The sequence below is a fragment of the Arachis duranensis genome, chromosome 10 (assembly GCF_000817695.3).
Source record: "Arachis duranensis cultivar V14167 chromosome 10, aradu.V14167.gnm2.J7QH, whole genome shotgun sequence".
NCBI classification, from domain to species: domain Eukaryota; kingdom Viridiplantae; phylum Streptophyta; class Magnoliopsida; order Fabales; family Fabaceae; genus Arachis; species Arachis duranensis.
Genome location: NC_029781.3, coordinates 12,695,985 through 12,706,310, shown reverse-complemented (window position 1 = coordinate 12,706,310; position 10,326 = coordinate 12,695,985).

Sequence of the window (10,326 nt, the reverse complement as noted above, 5' to 3'; positions counted from 1 at the left end):
CTCTAACCCGTATCCACCATACCAACCACCTTATGAGCCAAATGAACCATACATAGAACCACCACCTCAATATACACCATCTCATTATCATTATCAAGATAAACCACCTTCCTACCATGAACCCTCTCTCCAAAATAATGAACCCTCTTATCCACCTCAAACCCCAATAGATGATTCTCTCACATTGCTACTTCAAGGACAAGTGGATATGCAAAGGAACACCCTAGAGTTTGTGACTAACTTGACCGAGGTAGTGTCTACCTTAGCCTATAAATTTTTGAACACTCAAGGTGCTTCCGTGGCCACATGTGAAGAATCCATTGAAGATCATAGCATGAAGGAGAGATTGGAAAATCCGGTGGAAAATGAGGGAGGCTATTTTGTATTAGAGCAATTGGAGGAGCCTACGGTTATTGAAGAAAAGGAAGAAGTGGTTGAAGATTTAGGAGACGTTGAGAGTCCATGGGAATGTAGCATCATGGAAAACTCTTCCAAGAAGCTTGACATTGATGTTGAGGAGGGTGCGCAACCTCCAAAGCACATCATGGTTGAAGACTTTGAAGAGGTTGATCAAGAGATGGATTCAATTATTGATGAGTTCCTATTCACAATTGAATCCTCTCCCATTGAGCTTGACATAGAGGGTAAGGAAGAAGATACCTCACCTCCCATACCCTTGGTAAGCCACGAAGAAAATATTAAATTGGAAGGAAGCTACCAAGAGGAAGAGGTTGAGGTTGATATAAGTTGTCAAGAGGTGGAAGTTACAAGGAAAGAGCACAAGAGCGTAGACATCGCAATGGCTAAATGTGGGGAGGTCCCCCTTCCCAAGCCACCATCACCTAACATAACATTCAAGTGGGTAAAATTTCTATCCCTAAGCTTCACTTTCTCACTTGAATATGGGTTGATTGAAAATGATGGTCAACTTAGAGCTCTTTGTGGAGTTAAGAGTAAGAGGGAGTGGTGTAATGGTTGGAAAAAGAACGTTAGCCTCATTAAGGTTAAACCCTCAAGGCATAAATACTATGGTTGGAGGAATGCTAAATTGTATGGGTCTAGAAGGAGAATTTGGTGCATAAAGGAGAATTCTATATGCCTATCACCCAAGTTGAATCAAGATGATCAACTAGAAGATGGGTGTGAAAATAAGATATGGGATCCCAGATCACAACATGAAGACCAATTTTGGGAGCTCATATCTTGGGGAGAACCTCACCCAAGTTTGGTGAAGATGGTTGGAAACTCTATCAACCAATTGAGAGGCAAAGATCCTTGGAGATTCAAGGACGAGTACAAACATAAGCCACCATGACAATAAGCTCCCCATAAGTCCAACTTAAGGACTTAAACTAAAAGTGCTAGGTGGGAGACACCCCACCATGGTAAACTCTTTCCATACTCTTTTAGTTTGTTAATAAGTGAATTGAGTTGCCATTATAGGTAGATTCTCATTTTCATTTTTATCTTTTGTAAATATTGGTAGAATTAGTTTAATTTCTTGTTTTTATGGTTTTATTGAATTTAGTTAGTAGTATAGTATGTTGAATAAGGTTCTAGGGCGTTTTGATAGCTGTTTGGAGGATTGAAAGGCTTGGATTGGTGTAAGAACTTAGAAAAATATTTTTTGAAAAACAGAACACCATCCACGCGTGCGCGCACATGACGCGTACGCGCACCGGAGCATTTTTTCGACCACCCACGCGGACGCGCACTGTACGCGTACGCGTGGATGCAAAAATTCTACCCCAGCCAAAAACCCGAGAGTTAGGCCTGCGCTGTGCGAATATTGGGCCTAAGGCACAAGTCTATGCACGCGTGCGCGCACCTGGCGCGTACGCGCACATGATCTTATATTCGCAATGCACGCGCACGCACACTGTGCGTGCGCGCGTCGATTGCACAATCTGCACCCCCGGTACTTTTACCCGAGAGTTGTGCCAGACTTGGGCCGACATTATGCCTCCGGCCTAACTCAATGCACGCGTGCGCGCACCTGGCGCGTACGCGTCCTTCAACCAATATACCCATCGACGCGTAAACATGCGTGACGCGTACGCGTCGGTAAAAAAAAAAGAGTTTTTTTTCTCCCCTTCCATTTTCTTTTGCTTATCACATTCGCATACTTCTACTCTTCCCATTTTCATTTAGTTTTTGTAGCATGTTTTTGTTTTTTTTTCTACGTCATTTTAATAATGGTGTTGCATCTTCCTACTCAATTGTTGAGGATTCCTTGCATTATTTTGGTGCTTCTTGACTTGTTTGATATTGTTGGGTGATGAAACTTTTAAATCAATGATTATGACTCTTGTGCCTTTGTGCATTGATATGACCTCATATTGTCTCTCATGACCCACTTCTTCTTATGTGAACTTGATGTGCCATACACTCTTCATGCTTTGACCTTACTCTTGCATCAAGTATCATTGATATGCCATTTTCTCTTATTGTTTCCTCCTCTACATGTTGTAGCTACCATGTAGTAGAGAACCATACTCCTACTTGGCATTAACCCCCAACCTATGTCCTATTTGCTTTGATATCTTTGTCATAGGCTTAATATTCCTTTCCTTTTCAACCCTTTTAGGTTGGCCACCAAGGAGGGAGAAAGGAAAAGCTTTTAAATGGGGCAACAAACAAGTCATCCGCACAAACTTTACTCTTGCATCGAGCTTAATGATATGCCCTAGCTTACATTGTTTTCTTACTCACATGCTTAGCTACCATGTCGTAGGGAATCATACTCTTATTTGGCATTAGCCCCCGCCCATGTTCTATTTGCCTTGATATCTTTGTTATAGGCTTAATTTTCTTTCCTTTTCTTTCCTTCCAGGTTGGCCACCGAGAAGGGAGGAAGGAGAAATTTCTAAATGGGGCAACAAACAAGTCATCCGCACAACCTTTTGAAGGAGCTCATCAATTGTAGCAACTCGTCCACATTGCTCTTCTTTGCATGCACCGAGGACGGTGCAATCTTCAAGTGTGGGGAGGTCGTCGACCGATCTCCATGGGTAACAATTTTCTTTTTCAACACCAATGTTAGTTAGCTGTTGCATTTGCATGATAGGTTGCATGTTAGTTAGAATTTGTACATATTTTACTACATTCTTCTTATTAGGACTACTTGGTTAGAGTGATGATTTCTTTCCCAAGAAACCGTTTTAGGGCAACCTACCAATTTGAAAAATTTTCGTTGAACTTGCTTGATAGAATTTATTTTGGAACATGATTTTTGAGCTAAGAACACAAGCAAGTGAGTTTTGAGCCTAATGGTGTGGTTACATCTTATAACCACCTATTTTCCATTCTTGTGTGCATTATTCTCTTTCTATGATTATAATCTTTGATTTGTTTGATTCTATATGTCCATTATTCCTTGTAGTCATGCATTTATATGATTGAGGCCATCATTTCATTAGCTCACTTATCCAAATAGCCAACCTTTTATATTCCTTTGTTAGCCAATTTGAGCCTACGATTAACCCACTTGTTCTTATTTTAGCACATTACAAGCCTTAAAGCGGAAAACAATAAATGTCCTTAATTTGGATCTCTGATTAGCTTAGGCAAGTGTGTGTGAGTATCATTCAAGTATGGGAACCTTGGGACATTGGGTGAATAAAAGGATAGTTTTGTATTTTTATTGAAATTATTGGGAATTGGGTACATACTCATGTATTGATCAAATGTAAAACCTTATGCATTGAGGTTTTTGTATATAGAAAGAAAAAAAATGAGAAAAACAAAAGAAAAAGAAAAGAAAAATAATATGGAAAAGGAAAAAAAAATATAGAAAAAGAAAGAAATAAAAAGGGGACAAAAGGCCCCAAAACAAAGTGAAGCTCAATAAAGATCAATGCATAAGTGTTGTGAAATGAAAAGAAATTGCATGAGTATGTGAAAAAGTGAGAAATGGGTAGTTAGGTTAGCTTCGAAATTGTATAGGATGTCATAGGTTAGGTGGAAAGTTTAAGCTTATCAAAGATTCAAATTTCAAGCTCACTTGACCAAATATGCATCCTACCTTGACCCTAGCCCCATTACAACCTATGAAAAGACCTCATGATATATGTATGCATGCATGAAATATTTGTTGATTGTTAGAAGAAAAACAAATCCTAGAAAGCATGATTAGGAGAGAATTGAGAGAATCAACCCTAAACACTTGAGCGAGTAGAGTGCAAACACATCCGGTGAGGGTTTGATGCTCAATTACATATTTCCACCTATGATCATCTCTTTTCATGCAAGTTTGTAAAAATATTTAATAACTCAATTCAACTTTGGATTAGACTTGCTAGTCCTTAGCCCTGGTGCATATATGCTTCTTGGGAATTGATTTATTTTGACTACTGATTTTAGGGGATTTTATCACCTTTCACCCACATTTATTCAATAAAATAGCATGGTTTTGTATATTCTCCTTTAATTATGCTTAAGAGTGAGAACATGCTTTTTAGGTCTTAAAATAACTAAATCTAATTCTCCTTGATTCCATTAGATGCCTTGATATGTTTGTCAAGTGATTTAAGGTTTAGGAGGCAAAGATTGGATCAAGGGAATGAAGAAAGAAAGCATGAAAAATTGGAGAACTCATGAAGAAATGAAGGAACCGGAAAGCTGTCAAGCCAACCTCTTCGCACTTAAACGACCATAACTTGAGCTACAGAGGTCCAAATGATGTGGTTCCAGTTGGGTTGGAAAGCTAACATCTGGGGCTTCGAAATGATATAAATTTTGCCATATGTTGCTTCGCGTTCAGGGGCGCGCACGCGCACTTTGCGCGCACGCGCCGATTCTGTCCGTGGCCCACTTTAATGAAATCGTCCCCAGCGGTTTTAGGAGCCTTGTGGGTCCAATCCAACTCATTTCTGATGCTATTTAAGTCAAGTATTGAAGGGGAATCAACATATTAGGATCTCATAGTTCTAGGTTTAATTCAAGTCTCCTTCTACTTCTACCTTCAAGTGGTGATTGCTACACTTTGGTTCTTCTTTCTATCCCTATCCTCTTGTTGTAATTTCTCTTATTTTGTTTCTAGGTTTTGTAATTGAGATATTCTTGTTCTTTTGTTTTCTTTTAATAATGCAATTTGAGATAATTCATGTGATTGTGATGTTGTTGATTGTTGTTTTGTTAATTCTTTGTAATTGTTGGTTGTTGATTCCTTTTATTCTTACAAATAAAAATGCTTTCTTTCATTACCCTCCAAGTGTTTGATGAAATGCTTGAGAGGATGTTAGAGTAGGATTTTATGTTCTTGGCTTGAGAAGGTAACTTAGGATTTCTTGAGTCACTAGTGTCCAATTGATTGCTAGTTGATAGCCATTAACTCTAGCCTTCATTAATCCAATTAGTGGAAAGCTGGGATTTATGGACTAGGATTGATATAACTCACTTGACTTTCCTTTGTTAATTGATTTAAGGATGACTAAGTGGGATTAATCCTTGCAACTACCATACTTGTGGCTAGTGATAATGATGAAGACCCTTGACAACCAAATCTTGCCAAGACCGTTTTGTTAATAAAGTTTTCTTACCATTTACTATTCATGTTTCTCCTCTAAAACCCCAATTATAACTCACAACCAATAACAAAACACTTTATTGTAAATCCTAGGGAGAACGACCCGAGGTTTAAATACTTCGGTTATTAATTTTAGGGGTTTGTACTTGTGACAAACAAATTTTTGTATGAAAGGATTATTGCTTGGTTTAGAAACTATACTTCGACGAGATTTTATTTGAGAAATTCTAAACCGTCAAAAATCCAATCGTCACACGTGCATTTCTATAGCAAGAATGTGAGTTTTATAGAATGAAAAAGCATGGGGTATTAGACAAGGAGATCTCCTATCTTCTTACATCTTTGTTCTGTGCAAGAAAAGGTTATTTTAGCTTATCAGTGTGACAGTTAAGCATAATTTTTGGAGACTCGTTTGACTAAGTAGAGATGTTCTAAAATTTCCCATCAATGCTTTGTCGATAATCTAATTCTATTTGTTGAAGACAACATGGAGCAAGCCGAAGTTATTAGTAGAGTTCTGGATGCTTTTTGCAGCAACTTAGAAAAAAAATGAGAAATGAAAAGACAAGAATTTTATTTTGAAACATTGTAGGGGATGTTGTGAGGAGTAAGATAAGTGAAACTCTCCAATTCTAAGAACGGGGTTCTAGAGAAGCATCTTCGAATTTCTCTTATGCACTCTAAAGTAACTAAAGATACATACAACAACAACATCATCAACAAACTCAATGGAAGATTGAATAGTTGGAAGGCATCTTATTCTCGCTCTTTCTGGTTGGCAGAATCACTTTCGTGAAATTTATCTTTTGTTATATTTTTAGTTACACTATGTAAACTACGAGTTTACCTTTATATATTTGTAGCTTGGTTGATCGTAAACGCTGAAACTTTATTTGGAGTGACTCGGGGCAACAAAAAAATCCATATTCTAGGTTAGAAAAAAATTAATAAGCCTAAATATTTTAGAAATTTGATATTCAAAATATTTAAATTATGCTTTCATCGTAAAGGTTGGATGGGGACTTTTTGAAAAAAAAATGCTTTAGTCAAGATTTTTGAGATCAAAATACAAATGTGGGCTCGATATTCTCCCAAGGATTAATAAAAGGAGCAATGATTCTAATCTTTGGAAGGGAATTCGCTAAGCTTGGAGTGATGTGAAATGGAATTCTATCTGGTGCATAGGCAATAGCACCCAAATAAAATTTTGGGTGCATAATTGGGTTTCAAAGATTGGTCGGCTAGACCAACATCCAACGCAAGTATAAACCATCACTACAAGAAAATAAGCTTTCTTCCACGTTTTAAAAGCGTATCGAAAAGTGCAAAAAAGCGTTCCGATAGCTTTTTGCCACGCTTTTTGAGCTATCAGCACGCTTTTGAAAGGGTCACATCTGCCATCGTGCCGGTTGCTCTATCGCCACGCTTTTGTGGATCTATCGGCATACTTTTTTTGTTGGCAAGCTTTCATCTCTTGCCACGCTTAAAAAGCATGGCCATAGGTCTTAAACTATAGGTACGCTTAAAAAGCGTACCGAAAAGTACACATGTCACCACGCTTTTAAAACGACCCAGAATGTTTGTTTTGGGTACTCTTTAAAAGTGTGGTTATAGCCAGTGATACGGGCACGCTTTAAAAGCCTGGCAATAGCCTTATAAAATTAAAAAAAATCCTTTTTCTTATTTTTACCTTCACCGTTGCAAAATATAAATTTTCAATCCTTTTTATTACCAAACCTACAAATATAGTATGCACTTTTTAGTACAAGATAAATCAAACAATAATTAGTCACATAATTTTTGTGATAATTGTTTTATACATTAAAATACTAATACTCAAATACAAAATAAATCTCAAGTTCGAATTCCAAAACTAAAAACTGAAAAAAAATACAGAAACAATACAACTTAAATTCTATTTTCTTTGCTGTTTAATGTAATATTCTAGAGCAACAGTCACAATAATGGTAAAACCAGGAATAGTTTAGTTGTTTACTTGTTGCAAGTTGGAGGTGCCATATCCACTGTAAGAAGATGACATGAGGAATTGAACCAGTGACCAATTTTCACGGTCCAAGGCATTTTGCGAGAAGTTTCATGTAGCTGGAGGAAGGAATAAAGAAGAACTCATTATGACAATAAAGCATTAAATAAACTATCAACTAAAAAAATTCACCTGGCATCCTTCGGTAATAGCTATTACAGGATTCTGGTTTCCATTAACTACATTATGCATGAAGTTTAACGAGGTAGGATGCCAAAGCTTGAAATATGGAAAAATAACTAAGGAATTCAAGCAACTAAAAGTGAACATATACAAGTAAGCTAAATACATAAACTTGATTGCCTTGACTAATAAGCCAACTTATGTCCAAGGAAACGAAAAAGAAAATTTAAGAAAATAAGCCAATTTTTTAAATATAAGCTCAGTTTTGTTACAATTAGCAGCAAGGTTTTCAACTTTAGCCAGAATCCTGCAAGGTTTTCAACTTGAGCCAGAATCCTGCAAAACTATTCAATTATACTACATAAATATAAGCTCAATCTCATTAATTACGAGTAAATTTTTCAACACAAGCTCCTGAGCTAATAAGCATTCACTTAAACAAGGAGAGAACAGAGATATAATTCTTTGTTCATCTCTTAATGCAAGCATATATACATTTATTTTCTACTTAAAACCAATTCTGGAACGGCGACTTGGTTGCGATCTTGAGCGCGATGGGTGGCGACGGTGAGATAGATGGCGGCGTGATGGAGGTTAGGGTTTTCTGAACCTTTCAAGGAAAAGCCATTCAAAACCCTTTCAAAGCAGCGTCGAGGAAGACAACGACTACTGACGGTGACTGCAACCGCAAGCTCGAGGAAGACCACTGTAATGAACGATGAAGATGACGATGACAGCGATGAAGGTTGTGAAGGCTGAGTGCGACGAAGGATAGTGATGAAGATGACGATGATGGCGATGAAGGCTGCTGGGTGCGATAAAGTTGAACGATGAACGACGAAGGAAGCTAAGGGTTCGAGAGTGAAGATGAAGCTGGCAGCGCGATTTAGGGTTTGAAAGTGAATTTGGCAACAATAAGAAACTAGTGTGTTGTTGTTAGGGTTAAAATTTGAAAACATAGAAAAAAAGTTAAGTGTGGAAAAAAATAAGTGGGAAACTAAATTTTAGGGGAGGGAACTCTATCGGCTCGTTATTTTACGGTGCCAAAATAGACACAGTATAGCCACGCTTTTAAAGCGTGCCAGTTTTTCTTTATGGCCACGCTTTTTAATCGTGACAAAAAAGAGTGGCCAAATTTTAAATAAGTGGCCACCCTCGTAAAAGCGTGCCAATTTTTCTCTATGGCCACACTTTTCAAGCGTGGCAATAAAAAAGCTTGGCCAAATTTCAAATAAGTGGCCACCCTCGTAAAAGCGTGCCGATTTTTCTCTATGGCTACGTTTTTTAAGCGTGACAAAAAAAACATGGTTAAATCATAAATCAGTGACCACTCTCGCAAAAGCGTGACTATTGATCACTGGCAAAAAAAAAAGTGTGCCGACAGGTTTTTTTCTTATAGTGCATTTTGAATCTGTCATTCAACTAAATGATTTCCTTGCTGTTTCAGGTGGTTGGGATGAAGGGAAGTTAAAGGAGTGGCTGCCAAAAGAGGTTGTTAAGAGGATTCTTGCTGTAACACGTCCTTCTCCATGGAAAGACAATGATCAAATAGCTTGAGCACCTTCTTTTAACAGAGCCTTTAGTTTGAAGTTAACTTACCTCTCGTTTGATGATGATCCTTTGTATTTTCAAGATAGTGTGGAATTGGAAAGGCCTGAAACGTATTCGCGCTTTTCTTTGGCTAGTGGCTAATGACGTTATCCTTACTAATGCGGAGAGGAGGAAAAGACATTTAACTTCTAGCTCAGACTATTCGAGATGACACATGAATGATGAAACTTCCATGCATGTCCTTCGAGAGTGCCTATTTGCAAGATTAGTCTGGAACTTCCTGCTTCCTCTTAATGTTGATGACGATTTCTTCACATTATAGAAGTAGCTGTGGCAATGAGGCCGATAAGGACGGGGTTTTCAACTTTAACAAGGATTCTATAAATTCTCATTGAGCAAGACTAAATGATTCGATCAAGAACAATAAATCAAAATCATGAGCTACAAGCTCTTCAGCCGTACTAATAGATCTAAGTATGCTTTTGTCTTTTAGATATCTTTTTTAATTTTAATGATCTCAATATTAAGAAATTCAAAAGACTTTTAATAACTGGTATCAAAATCTTCTATGATTATTATTAATATTGGATAATTGAAAAATAATCTGTTAAGGTTTGTAATTTTGGATTTAGGTCTTCAAAATCTATGTAAAAATTAGTCTCATTACGTTGATGATTTGATTTAGATTCAAATTAATAAAGTTTCTTCCTTTCATATTGCCTTTTAGCAATGTTGGATCCAGCATGAATCTATTGATATACATAAATATATATTGGGAATGATAGGTAAAAGTTCAATTAGGACAAGGAGGTTCTAATAACATAATTCAATTAATGCATTTCCCTTACGCGTGAGATTTTATATACAATTCTTTTCTCCTTTATTTATGATTCTTTTAAATCATAGATTTAGAATTTTTGAAAATAATACAGGTATGCAAAGTACGTGAAATTGGTCTTAATTTTTTTTTTAAATTTAGCTATCAATGGTTTATTGGATGTAAAGCGAAAATTTTTTGAAAAAAATTTAAACTAATAAAATTTGAGAAAATTTTTAAATTTTTTTATAAATTTTAAGGATA